The sequence below is a fragment of the Anser cygnoides genome, chromosome 3 (assembly GCF_040182565.1).
Source record: "Anser cygnoides isolate HZ-2024a breed goose chromosome 3, Taihu_goose_T2T_genome, whole genome shotgun sequence".
In the NCBI taxonomy this organism is placed as follows: Eukaryota; Metazoa; Chordata; class Aves; order Anseriformes; family Anatidae; genus Anser; species Anser cygnoides.
Genome location: NC_089875.1, coordinates 40,677,387 through 40,691,511, shown reverse-complemented (window position 1 = coordinate 40,691,511; position 14,125 = coordinate 40,677,387). Strand labels below are relative to the sequence as shown.

The 14,125-nt window shown below is 45.0% G+C and overlaps 1 protein-coding gene across 3 annotated transcripts in view; it reads left to right on the top strand.

The window, feature by feature from the left end:
* The first annotated feature begins 6,449 nt into the window (after nucleotides 1–6,449).
* CHRM3 (cholinergic receptor muscarinic 3) overlaps nucleotides 6,450–14,125 on the top strand; it is a 283,776-nt gene continuing 276,100 nt past the window's right edge. For 2 of the 3 annotated variants that reach the window (XM_048079916.2, XM_048079917.2), the window contains exon 1: nucleotides 6,451–6,744. The gene's annotated coding sequence lies outside the window, so the exon portion shown is untranslated. Of the gene's footprint in view, nucleotides 6,745–14,125 lie in introns of all 3 variants that reach the window. The other variant, XM_048079920.2, reaches the window with a different exon arrangement.

Here is a 14,125-nt window from a genome sequence, read left to right as displayed (position 1 = left end):
CAACTTGGGAAAAATTAATTTAATGTATTGACAAATAAAATGTTTATTTTTATAACTTAGAATCAATTAAAATATGAGCCTCAAGAACTGAACCTTACCAACCTAGGTAATCTGAAAGATTTTTATGAGTTTAAAGTATTTGGTCTTAAACGTTAAGAAATTTTTGCTGAGCAACATAATCTGCCTCTGATTTCTGCCAAGCACTCTCACAACTTGGACATTACTGTGTCACCATTTATGTCTGATTGATAGCCCTTCAGTAATTCAAAGCCAAAGATTAATGATCAAGTTCCCCAGTCTTGGTCACCTGATTCTGAAGGAAGGACTGTGATTTGAATTGTGGAGGTTAAAAAAGGAAAATATTTTTCTTGTCTTGCACTGGCTGAAAGGTCATTCTTGAGCACAAGTGGTTTAAATAATTTATCGTGAGCTACTGAGTCATAACAGAGTTACTGATCTGTCTTTTACTACAGTGACATTCTATTTTTTCAACTCTGTATTTTTTTATTCTGCAGTAGGATTAAATAGCTCTCATTCTGTATTAACCAGGAATGTTTAAGTACACTGTAACTGTGTAATGATGCATCAGACCTGTACCTTTTATAATCTGACTAACAGAGAAGTGCCTTGATGGGACTACTTGCTAAAAAGAAGTGTTCTGCTTGGGAACAGCGTGCCTCTATCAGCTTTGAGTGTATCATTAATTTTCTAAGTAGCCTGTGCATACTCACTTTGCAACAGTAGATGATTTGAGACTCCAATGCTGATCTACTTTTCGAACTTCTGTGTTGGCACTGAGAGTCTTCATACCTCGTTAAACTTGCCTTCTTTATTTTGCATGCATCATTGTTTTGTGCAGTCCAGGGGGTTTGATATATATATATGCCTCATTACATATTTTAGTAACTCTGAAAAATTGCCTAGATGTTAAAATAATTCTAATAGCTGCTAAAATTTTAAAGGTTCCATTATGTCTTCAAGAAAAATATCTACTATCAAAATCTTTTTTCCCCCTAGTAAAACTACCACTTTCCTAACTTAAAATACTTATAAGTCCTGAAAACATTCTGGATCTTATTCCCTGAGAGAATATGAAAAAATGTCCCATTCAAAAGTGCATCTACCACAATGTTTTTCCAGTTTCTGACTATTTTGAATGTAAAATTTTCCTTCATGATAACTGCAAATGCTTCTAGTTGCTGTGCAAAACAGCTAGAATACCTTTCCTCTTCCCTCTACTTTTTTTTCCCCTTGTTTCTTGACTGTGAACAACAATTATGGACAGGAGTTAAGGCCACTACAGGGATATTGGTCTCATCATGAAGAAAAGGTCACCTCGGCAGAATTTCTGTAGTTCAAGAAAAGAGTAGTATAAAACGGCCATATAAAAAACAAGCAGGGAAAAATAAAACCACATCAGAATGGAAACACGGGATCCTGCCTGCTGGTGGCTGGGCTCCATGCAGGGCCAGCCCCCACGGCAGTCCTGTGCTGGTGACACAGCCCATTCCTGGCCGAGGCCACCAACCCTTGTGCAGTCTGGGGGCCCGTGGGCTGCCGCAGGTTTCCACCCTTCCAGCTCTGCAGCCACATCACCCCCTCCAGAGTCTGGGGTCTCTCCCATCACAGTTTCCCCTTGTCTGTCCTGCGCTGTGTCCTGCCCAGACACCCTCTCTTGGGGACCCTTAGGAGCCTGCTCCCTCATCAGAGCAAGAGACAGAAGCTAAATACAAACCAAAAAAGTGAAAGAACACAGGCAATCACAACACTGAGAAGGAGCAATGGGAAAACTGGTTTTAAAAGGGAAGAGCTGCTGCTACAAAGACTGTAGACTCAATTTGTACTTCTGCTGGGCATTAACGGGCAGCAGAGGAGAATGGCTGTGTATTTATAACTTTGTTGTATTATGCTGGGAAAGACACCTTCACTTGTGTATGCCTCATTGTTAGCTCTGCCATTATTACTACATCCATTTCAAAATTTGGGAATAATGATATTGACCTTACAAAGGCGTTGAAAGGATTAATTAACTGAAATCAAAGCATTACAAAAATCAGATTATTATGTTGTCAAATAATAAGCCTGGAACTTGAATTTCAGTCATGACTAGGCCAGTTTTATGTATACAAGCCTCCACCTAAACACACTTTTCTACTTGCATGTGTTTTTCTCACATACAAACTGTCAGATATTATAGTCAATGTTGCTTGAAATGATCTATCACTTTGGAAAATTGTGAACCACTGGCATCCGCATTCGACATCCTCTGAAACTTGTGAAATGTGAATGAAAGTGTATTTTCTAGATGTATTAAAAATTAGAAAACTCCACATATTGTGTCTTGTTTCTTTTCACGTGTGCTTAGTGGTTGGCCTTAGTGATGGCCATGGTCATCAGCCAATAATGCAATTTTGGTTTTGCTCACACTATGAGAATCACCTGGATTTATGGAGGGGTGTATGGTTTGCACTGATTTATACCACGGAAAATCAGATAAAATGCAGCACTGGTGGATTGTGCCAGACTGACTTGATCCCTTTTTTTGGAGAAGATAAATACTTTTATTGACAAGGATAACTCTGAAGATCTGATCTCTTTGGAGTTCAGTAAAGCTTTTGGCATGGTGACACACAGGGAATTGTTCACTAAGCTGAAGAGGATGAGGATTAGTAAAATAATGTCAATACAGTAAGGCATGGGCCAAACGGGGGACAATGAGGTGTGTTGTGCTGACAAACCATGGGGCTAGATGGATACTGCTGGTGAAATTCCTCGGAGAGCAGCAGCTGTTCACCCTTGGCCAAAGGGAGGGAGGTGCCAGCTAGGGCTGTCGGTGAGGCGATGTTCAGAGGCATTGCCACTGCTGAATGACAAGTGTCTGGTGATCGCTTGAAAAAAAAAAAAAGAGTAACCATAAGGTCAGAGTAGGACATAAAGTGGGAAATACGGTAAGGGAAAGTGGTATAATGCCTGCAGGAGCTAAATACAGGAATTTCTGCCATGAGATGGGGGTTATCACCTGGAAACAGATAAAGCAAAAGAAATCCTTGCTGGTACAATTTGGCCAGAGGGTAACTGTTAGCCAGCAATGTGAAAACAGGAAACAAAACAAAACAAAACATCAGCTTACTGTTCAGGGGGCACTCCCACCTCTTCTGAGCTCTTTCTAACTGGTCATATTTAGTACTTCATCTAACAGAGGTATGTAATTTCACCCATACTGAAGGAGGCTTAATTTAAAATAGAGAGGATACACAAAAGGCAGCTTGGATAAATGGAAAAGCGGAGGGACAATGTTAGAAAGCAAGGCTAGGAGAGGACAAGTTTAGCTTTGCAAAAGGAAAAGTACAGAGTGGGCTTTATAAAGATCTTAAGATATCTGAGACTGGTGAGCCAGCTGAAGTCAAGGCCAGTATTGTCACGAAAGACAAATGGGTATAAAGTATTGAGGCTTAAAATTAGAAGTTCCTAACTATTATAGCAATGAGGTTCTGGTGTCCCTGTGGAGCAAAAGGGAAGCAGGAAAAATTAAAAGACCATGTTAATCATCTGAACTTCTGAATGAAACTAGGCGACCTGATCCGATGTGATGAATGACACTACAGATGAGGAAGTGGTGCTGCCCAAGAAGGTCCTTCAAGGATACCTTCAAGGAGTGCTTAACTGAGATAACCGAGCTGATTTCCTGCTGAGCTTGTTTGGGTCTTAGCTGCAAGTAGAGAGCCACAAAGCACCCTGAGGCTGACTGCACAGACTCCATGGACAGCAGTGGTGTGAACACAGGCACGAAAAGTGCAGGAGGACAAGGAAGAAGAATCGGCATCAGCAAAGACTAGGCTGCAAATTCAGTGGTTCTCAGCGTGTAACGAGAAGTGCATGTTGAGCATCAGCTTATCTGGCTGTCCACTGTACTTCCCTACCTTCCTTGCAGCACTGTTCTCTGCGAGGGCTGGCATGGTCATGGTGACTGAGTCTTGATCCCCCAAGGGAGTCCCATATGGCAGTTAAGTCCTATTCTGGTCAGCAAGTGGAGAAATAAACCGAGTAATTAAGAGATGGGCAACTTCTGGCACCAGATTTGCTTCTTATTCCCATAGACACCTCAAGAAAAATAATTCAGTAATATTTTCGAGGTTAAAGAATATTCTTCTAATTAATTTTGACATCTGTGCCTTTTTAAGAATATGTTGTGAAGACCCATATTATGCCAGGAGCTGTACTATGAAGGCTTGAATCTCTGGTCTCTGCTCAGCCAAAGATCTTGTTAAAGTCAATGTATTATTATTATTATTTGTAAAAGGTACTGTTTACCACTGTGAAAGCAAAATTTATTCCCCTACTTTAGGCTTCCCTAAACAGTTCCTTGACTCTCTTGACACTTATTTCTTTATACAAGACATTATCCAATGAGTGTTTTCTAGGATCATTGATTTTAGCGTGTACATGCTTGCTTTAAAGGCTCATTTTGCATGACTCAAGGTTAAATATATTTATGGTACAGAATTGTACTAGGCAGCCGGGTCTTGATTTATAAAGTATTGATAGGTGTTTAAAAACACAGCAAATTCAAAGCCAAGCTGATCTCAGCTTGTGTTGAATCTTAAAAAACACCAACAGTTTTCTAAAATACGTTCTGCATTATATACATAGATGATTTTTGCCACAGCCTCAGAAATTAATGAGGTTATGGTAGATACAAAGCTGTGTACTTTTTGACCCTGATGTAATCATACTGTGATTTACCGTTTGGGATCCTCCCTCCTTCCCTTCCCCCTCCCTCCCTCCCCCCGTATGGTCTATGTGTTATTATCCGCCTCAGCCTGAGATCATCTGAGCTGCATTTTGTGCAGTCCCCACCGGGAAGCCCTTAAACAAATGCAATAGCTAATACAAGAGACAAAGGGGAAAAGATGATCAAATTATCCAAGAATATTTTCAGCTACAGCTTCGATGGCATAAAAAAGAAACACGCTATTTCTAATACAATCTTGAAAACCCCGGGAGCATCCTGTGAGCTCACAGCAGGGCGCTGGGTGCAGAAGCCCCAAGGCCAGCCCCGAGGAGTGGCCCGAGACGGCTCCATCACTGGGCTCTCGGCTGCTTCGAACCCCCGCCCAACGTTACAGGGCATGGTGTGATTTCTGACGCTGCTTTTAGATGCAAGGTGAAAGAAAAAGCACGGGCGGACAATAAAGCAAATGTATGCAGAGCTTGAGAACAGAGGGATCTTTTCACCCCCCAAAATTCATTTGGAATATGAAAATTGAGTACCCCAGACTTTACACACCGTTTTGCAGGTGCTGGTGACCAGTCTTGTCGCTGGGGATCCGTCAGCAGGCGTCGTGTGGCAGTCCTGGTGTCAGGGCACTGTCGCAGGTGCTGGCACGAGGCCTGGTGCAGGCGGCTGGTGCCCGAGCAGTGTGCACCAGGGGAAAACCCAGCCTGCCGGCCCAGCCGTGTCGTCGCTGCAGGGGAGGGGGCTTCTGGCAAGCAGCTGATCTTTGGCCACCGACCGCGTGTGGTGCCAGACAGACCCCAAGGCCATGAGATCTCTCTCTGAAGGCAGCAGGTACTTGAAATAATATTCATAGTGAAGTTAACAGGGAATTGGAACCTCCAAAGCATCCATCGCTGTGGTACTGGTATTTTCCAGGGCACATTTGTGGACGTACGCCTTACCTGTAGCCAAAAAACATGGTACGGACGGACAGCACAGGACACACCTGCTCCTTTGTCGCAGCGACTCGATGGTGAGCAGCACGGATTGCACAAACCAGTCAACCCTCAACTTCGTGTTGAATGATTGTAATTTAGATTTATTAATATTTATGACAGAAGAAACACAGAAGCGTAGGACAAGGGTTTGGTGTAACACTTCAGCACACACCTTTAGAAGATGCTTTAAAACGGGGCAGACTTCCTATGTTTCTCTGGTTCAGTACTTTTTAATTGCACGTGAGTGGATATGAATACTTCGCCTGTCCTACTGCGATGTTGTAGCACGCCCTGACTGGCTGGAAGGGGAGAACATTTTAAGCGGGTCTCTTGGCAGGTACCTAGGAACGAACCAACGCCACATCAGCGCACGCTGGAGCTGTATGTGACCGGGCTGATGCCCCACACGAGGCACAGTCCACACACGACGGAGAACTTCCCCCTTTCCACCCGCAGGGCAGCCGCCCACCCAGGCGTTGCGAGCGAACCACCACAGGGTGCGGGCACACAGGGGGTGCACGGACCCCACCGCCCCCCGTCCCCCGCCGACCACCCCCCGGCTCAGGGCCCTCAGCGGGCCCGGGCCTCGCTCTGGGCCCCGGGGCACGGGGCCGGGCGGGGCGGGGCGGGGCGGGGCCCCGTGATGTCAGCGGCGGGCGGGCCAATGAGCGGCGCGGCGCGGCGCGGCGGGCGGCGGAGCCAGGGCGCCCCTCGTGCGGCGGCTGCATGGGGAGGGCGGCGGCGGCGGCGGCGGCGGCGGCGGCGGGGCGAGGGGTCCTGGCGCGCTCCCGCCCACCCGGGGGCCGGGACTGAGGGAGGCGGCGCCGCGCCCCGGCACAGGTGCGGCCGCGCGGTGCGGAGCGGAGCGGAGCGGTGCGGGTGCGGAGCGCCCTCCTCCCGGCGGGGGATGTGCCGGCCGCCGGGGGCGCGCCGCCCGTGGGAAGCGCGCTGCTAACGCCACCTGGGCGCCGCCGGAGCGCCCGGAGAGGAGAGGAGAGGAGAGGAGAGGGCTCGCCGGGAGCGAGGCAGGTAGGGCGCGGGGCGACGGTACCGGAGCCTCGGAGGGGCTGGGGCTGGGTTCGGCTTCGGTTTCACGTTTGGGCTCTCTCCGTCCTGCGGGGGGGTGTCCGGGGGAAAAGTTGCGGGACCGCCGCCTGCCGCCCCGGGGCTCGGTGCCGCGCTTGGGGCAGACCCTCCCTCCGCTCCTTCGTTCTCTCCCCGCACCGCTCGAGCACCGCCGCGCCCCGGGAGCGGCGAGGCGAGGCGGCGGCCGCCCCTCCGTGCCCGTCCGTGGGGCCGCCGGGCGGGCAGCGCTCCCCTTTGCTCCCGGCTGCCGCTGCCTGCCTGCCTGCCTGCCCCGGGCCGCCCGCCCCGACGTGCCGCCGGCTGCCCGCAGCGCCCGTCCGCCAGAGCGGCCCCGGGGTGCGCGGCTCCCCCGGCCGGGGCCGCCCCCGCTGCCCGCCGCCATCTCGGCGCGGCGGCCGCTCCGCGCTGGGTCCGCGACCGAGTCCCTCCGGGGGGTCCCCGGGGGCAACCGGGAGCAGGGAGCGGAGCCCCAGCCTCCGCTTAACGCGGAGAGGGTCCGGGCGGGGAAGCCCCGACGTGCCCGGCCGCGCGGGGCCGCGGGTCGGCTCGCCTGGGTTTGGCTGCCCAGCCGGGGGGCTTCCCGTGGCCGGGGGTTACTTCGGGAAAAAGGCGAATCCCGGCAAATATCCGTGCTGCCCATATATAGAAATAGCCGCGGGCAGGAGGACGGTAACTCGAATATTGCTGACACACGTCGAGAAACTTTAAAAAAAGGCAAACAAAAGCCAGGAGGATTCCTGAGGATGTTTCTGCCGGAGCAACGCATATTCCCGTGTTTACACCCTACGTTGGCTGAAACGTTCACACTTTTTTTTAGATACTATACATCCGTACCTCAAAGTCAGTGAACAGTCTATTGATTTTCCTTCGTCTGTTTCGGTGTGTTTAATCTGACAGTGTTTGGTTTGCTTGCTGGTGTCGGACCAGGGCTACGGGAGATAACGCCGCCTTTTGCAGAAGGGAAGCCCGGTTTGGTGGCTTTCAGCATGGAGGCAAGCTGGTCACTTGTGAGATAGCAGTTCTGCGTGGCGTGGAACAAGTATTGGAGGGTTTTCTGGTGTGTGACCTGGAAAGTTTTTGTGGTTCTCCTTTTCTTTTTCTTTTTTTCTTCTTTCTTTTCTTTTTAGTCCTTCTGTTTTGACCAGAATCTTTTACATGTGCAGCATTGCCCTGTAGAGACGTATGAAGACTACACAGTTTCTAGTTCTGAATCTCAAAGTAATTCAAAGTAATGTGTTTTTACTTTGGTGCTGCGTACGTGTTAACAGGGTAACTTCAGCTCTAGCGAAAAAGAATTGGTTGACTTGAGCTGAAACACTGAAAGCCATTCTCTTGGACTATTTCGGATGTTGCCGTTTTGCTGGATTTTAGTAGCAAAGCAATGAAATACTCCAGGGATAATCTAGTATGAAATTAATCTGACTTGCTGCCAGCTCTATCAAAACAGGTTGCAAGTTTTCTTCCTTCCTTCTACCTGCTGCGTGCTGCCGCCAAACCCAGAAATTCAGTTTTGCCTTCTTTCGCATTTCATTCAGAAGAAACAGAACTGAATTTATTACAGAAGCTGTTGTGAGTTGCACAGTCATGCCATTTTAAAGTAGATGAATGGCATCTTTCTGGAGCAGCTGATTACATACTTCATATCATGTATCTGTATACTCTCAAGTGCAATTTATTTTTATTTCTTTTACTAAAGGAAATTTAAAGTTCATCTTACCATTGGTAATATGTTAATAAATTGTTGGATGCAGGCTATATTCTAGAGCAGTTGTCTCAGAAGTAGACTTCCCTGGTGAAAACCAACTGTGACCGTATGAAAGATCTCAAACAGTGCTCAATGGTGTATTAAATTTCACTCCTAAATATTAGTTTTAAGGATTCGGATGTCTTGGTTAATTTGTAAGCTGGCTTAAAAAAATGTCACACGTGCCTCTTTTCATTGTAAAGCTATAGTTAAAGCTTTAAAACCCTTCCTGTCTTGCATTAGTATTTGGATTTCAGACTTGGGACTATAAATGTTTTCAGGAACAAATCCTGAAATATGAATGAAAAATCTTCTGATGACTAAGGTGGAAAATTTTCCTAAATATTCCAAAATTGTAGTTGTTACGTTCATACCTTCCTTCCTCCATCAGTCTTGATTTTAGCAAACGGAAAGCTTACATGCCTACTTCTTGTGTTAGCAATTACTGTGCTTACGCAATGCTGTGTGACTGGAAAAGGAAGGGGAAGGAGTGCAAAAGGTACTTGACACTAGAAGAAAGTTTAAAGTGATCTGGACAGTGGTAATTAATTTTGTCCATTATGAAATAATGGCCGGTTTGTCATTAAGAAGAGGTTGTACTCTGAGCTGATGTGGTGCTCTGAGGATGAGACTAAGTATCTGCGAGGTATTTGAAGGCAATGAGAGCTCTGCTCAATGCGTGCAAATGCATGGTTGCTGTGCTTAGTGTGTAATATGATAGAACAGTTTACTAATATTATTAGTATCCCTTGCTGTAGTGACAGTTCCTCCTTTAATAAGGACGTATAATTAGGATTTAAAATAAGCAGCAGTATGGAGCACTATGTGGGGGAGGATACACAGTACCACCACTATTGGTGTCTTCAGCTATTTTTAAGTACCTTAGTTTGTGAATGTGTAACGAGTATTCAAATGGTCTGTAAGCCTAGAATGAAAAGAGCGAGCTTGTTAACACCACAAGTAGTCTGTTTGGTAAGTTCATTCAGCAGTATTGCTGCATCCTCTAGTACTTGGTTCGGTGTTTTTCTTCGGGAGAGCTGCATAGGTGTGTGGCTGCTGCACCAGGTGGAGCTCAGTTGGTCAGAGGTGCTGGGTGGCTGTGCATCACCTCCACACAAACACATGATGATTCTTGGTCCATATAGCATATTATGCTGTAGAATGCACTCTGGGCTATGGTCCTGGGGGTACAAAATAGGATAAAGGTGTTTGTTTCTTATTTATGTAAGCCCTGTATGCCATATTTAGGTTGGGTGCTCATGCTCCAGGACTTCTCTGCCATCTTCTTGTTTTAAGAGAGGATAAGTGCATGCTGTGACACTTTCTGCTCCTTGTGCCTTGGTTGATGCCACTGCAACACAACCTGCATGCAAACCTGGCCAGGAGCGTCACTGAGGTCAGGGAAAAACTGTTCTCCTGAATACAAATTGTTGAAATTACCGTGTGTAAAATAGGAGAGGATGGAAGATTAACCCCCCTCACCTCTTCTGAGTATGTAGTTTCATAGTGGAGGCATCAATTAGTGTAAAGGAAGGTAGGCTTAAGTGAATTTCTTCATTAAATGTTTGCAAACTGAAGGCAAGGTCTTTTCTGTGGTTGCAAGATTTTTTAGGGAAGAAAAAAAAAGCAATTTATATTAGAAATGATAAATATTCAATTATTGAAATGAGAGCTAGAGGCAATCTGATACTTATGTAAATTAATCTTGACGGGGAGAGGTATAGAGAAATGTTTGATAGCTCAACTACATTACAGATCATGGGAAAATGCAGCCAATTGTGCGTCATTGCCTTTTCTCCTACTTTCTGTGTTTTCATTCTAAAGCTGGCGTAAACAGAAACTGTTCAATTTAGAAAACTTTAATGCACACAGACACAGGGTTTCGCTCTCTTAGCCAGGTGCAGTGTGCCAGGGCAGCCACCGTGCCGCAGAGCAGTGGGCAGCCCCAGCGTCTGTCTGATGGCTCGCCTGGCTCCTGGCATGAGCCTCCTGCCTGACCATGATCGCCAAGAGGTTGGGGTTGCTTTGCTACTTGCAGCAAGTTCCCGTCAGCACAGTGACTGCGATTCAGTATGGTCTGCTTATGTTTCCCAATTGATGGGATTACACTCGATAGGGAGTGATAGGGAGTGTTTCAGATTATATTTCATTTATTATTCTGAATGAGGAGCCGGTGTGATGACATGTAAGAATAATCTCCTGGTGTGTGTGGTTGATAATCTGACCTTCTACGTTCCCAGTATACCCCCATGGGAGAAGATGAATCTTCACTTGCAGAAGTTTACAATGCAAAGAGGTCAGAGGTTTCCCTTTTTCTCCATCTTCTATGAGTTTATAAATAAATGAGGAGTGGTGATGAGTATATACATACTTAGATATATAAAAAATTGCTTGGAGTTTCTGTGACAACATTCTGGTGTGCCTCACTTTTGGTAAAGAAAATGACTTAATCTCAATGCCTCTGGTCAGTTACAGTGTGTAATGCTGCTTGTCTGTTTCTCAAGCTGTGCTTATGTACACACACTTCTGCCCATTGCTCCCTTACTTGCAAGCACTGGGTGTACTGGAGCCTGAGACGGAGGGCTCTGCGTGGGCCTTAGAGCTCCACGTGAGGTTTAAAGGCATCTCTTTCCTGGACAAATCTGCAGTCTTCACAACACATGTGAAGCAGTGTTCAGAACACACTGCAGCCTCCATACTCCTGCTGTACTTCTAAGCTTGAGAAGGCCCCTCCAGCACCCAGGATTTCTAGTTTCCGAGAAACCTTCCTGACATCGCTGCATGAAGGTCTGAATTATCATCTGTAGGAAATAATCCTGACAGTATTGAAGGCAAAAATGCTATATATTATCTACAAGGATTTATAAAATAGCTCCAAGGAGTGATCTGCTGCTAGCCTATGACTCCATCATTCCATTATGAAATAATTGCTGAAGTCAATAAATTTACTTATGTGGGTTTCTAGGAGCAGAAAATACATTATTAAGGCAGTGAAGTCACTCTTAGGAAATCTTAATAAATATGTAGTGAAGAAGCACTTCACTTCTTTAAGCCTTGCATTATAAACAGTTATGGAGAGCCATGCTATTCTTTATAGGTTTGAAATAACAAGTCAAGCCTAAAAACAATAACAAATCTCTCTAAAACGTTAAATACCTCCTAGAAGGTACTGGGCTGCAACAAAAACAAATAATTTGGTGAGAAAATAGCAGTCTTAATATACAACATTAATTGCTTCTGTTGGTTTCAAACAACCTGGAAAACATTTATCAGCTTCATGGCTATTACTCAGGAATGAGAGAGCGTGCAGGCCATTATCGTGGAGAAGCACACTTGCATTGACTAAAAACACAAAAGAAAGACCTTGGTAAAACACAGTAGGAACAATGTCAAATCCATAGAGAAAAGCACTCCATTCCCCGTCCTTACAGTAAAGCAGAGGAGCCTGTCCCACAGGATGCCATTGTGTATAGATGTGTGCACATCCCTGTGTTGTGGTGGGTTTCCTGAAATACAGCAGGAGTTGGGTCCATCCTGGTGTATTCAGGCAGCAACATCCATGCTGCACGTATTGAAGCATGAAATATGTGCTGTGTGTATAGGATTTGGTGACACACAAGGCTTGGTTTTACAGCTGTGCACTTGGTAGTAGTCACCTGCTCAAATTCTTACTGCTTTCTTTTAGACCAGAAACTTTTTAGCCCTCTTTCATGTTTCTCTAGTAAAAATTAGTATTACTAATTGCCACTTTTTATCATTAATTTTTGAATCAACACAAGGTATTGCTATAGAAACAAATCCTTTCGAACTTCACTGCAGACAATAGTAGAATAACTCAATATAAAACAAGCACAATAGTAAGAACTATTCAAAAGGGTAAGAAACTTGCTTTCAGAAAGGAGTAATGCAGGCACTTAAAGCTGTCACAGAAGAACAGAATTTGAAAGTTTTCGGAATTACCTTTTTATTAAGCATCTCCAATTGCTGTACAAAGTTGTACTCTTGCTTCTAACAAAATAATCACAGCACCCAGTCTCCTCAGAGGTAGAATACGTCACTCCCATGGAATAATCTGTAGATCTCTGTCGTTACGATGATGTTTCACCATATGGTGCGGCATCTTCTGTCAAGGATGGCTCTTCTTCAGTCTTGACAGTGGATATGTGGGAAAACCATAGGACTAGCTGGACATCAAGCAACCCAATTTTTTAGTTGGAATTCTATAGTGCTTTATCTCTACCTTTTTTTTTAACCAGGTGAAGCATCCATCTCACTTTCATCAAAATGAAGGAGATGTTTATTTGCATTTTACCTTGTGATCTCTCTTGATGACAGACGAGAAGTTGTGTGTATGCACACAAGTCAGGGGGCTGAGGGGTGTGTAAGTGCCAAACACCTGTGGAACAGTGAGGAAGAAAATGGAGCAGTCTTGGAATCTGTTGTGAGTGAGTCCATGGTTGGCATTATGGTTTGTGACAGATTTTGAGTTAATAAAAGCTTTTATGTTTGTAAAAAGTATACCTTTTTACAAAGCTTACATTGTGAGTAACAAGCGGCAGATAGCAAAACGATAAAAATGCAATTGCATGCAAGACCACAGGTCCACAGCTTTCTCTCATCAGAACATCTCCTCTTCTTGGAGAGCCTTCCAGGACTTTTGCGTAATGTCAGTCACCATTTTCAAGCAGTATGTCGTATCTCTAGATTCTTCCTCTGATTAACATTGAGTTCTGGTTTTGCTACCTGAGAAATCTTAAAGAAAATTCTGTAACGGAAGCTAAAGAAGCATTACAAAAGGTGATAGTGAAGCAATGTGAAGACTGTTTTACTCCCAGAATTCTTGGGAGGCAAAGATCCCCAGAATATTTATGTATGTAAATATCTTTCTAAAATGCCTGTTGCAGAAAACGTCTCCTAATAAAATGAGAAAGAGGAAAGTCACTTTGTTAAAATGTCTCTTAAGGAGCACTGAAGGCATGAAGAATTTGAGTCGTTTGTTGGGGCTGGAGCCACTAAAGTAATTTCAGGGAGTTTTAAATCTAGTAAGGAGGCTTTGTGGGGTATAGTTATGTTTATTTCAGGTTCCTCTAATTGTATCACTTTGCTAGTGATTTTTTTTAAAGTTATCCCATATTTCTTGGGGAAAGAGATGGAGAAGTTCACTCCTAAGGGTAAGGACACTGATCTTCCCTGGAAGACAGAAAAAGATGATCTCTGGAGTCTGGGTGTTTAAAGTTAATGAAGGAAGACTTTAGAACAAACATTACTGAAAGGGGATGAAAAGGTGTATGAAGTAGAAAGTTGAATGGGCTAACCTCCAAGTGTATAAGGGAAGCTTATAGGAATGTAACTCAAGGGGTAAAGGGTTGAGTTACAGAAAACAGTGGCTAAAAATAATCCTGTTCAGTGCAAAGGGAACTAATATAAATAGAAAAGCAATGAGAATAATTTGTAGCTCCTTTTCTGGAAACTGCTGCTCAGTAGCTAATGGCTAGTGATGACGTGGTAGGCATTAGGTATTGCTTGTCCTTTTCCTTGGTCTTAGTGTGATAAGTGTGTATAAGGACACTTAACACACAG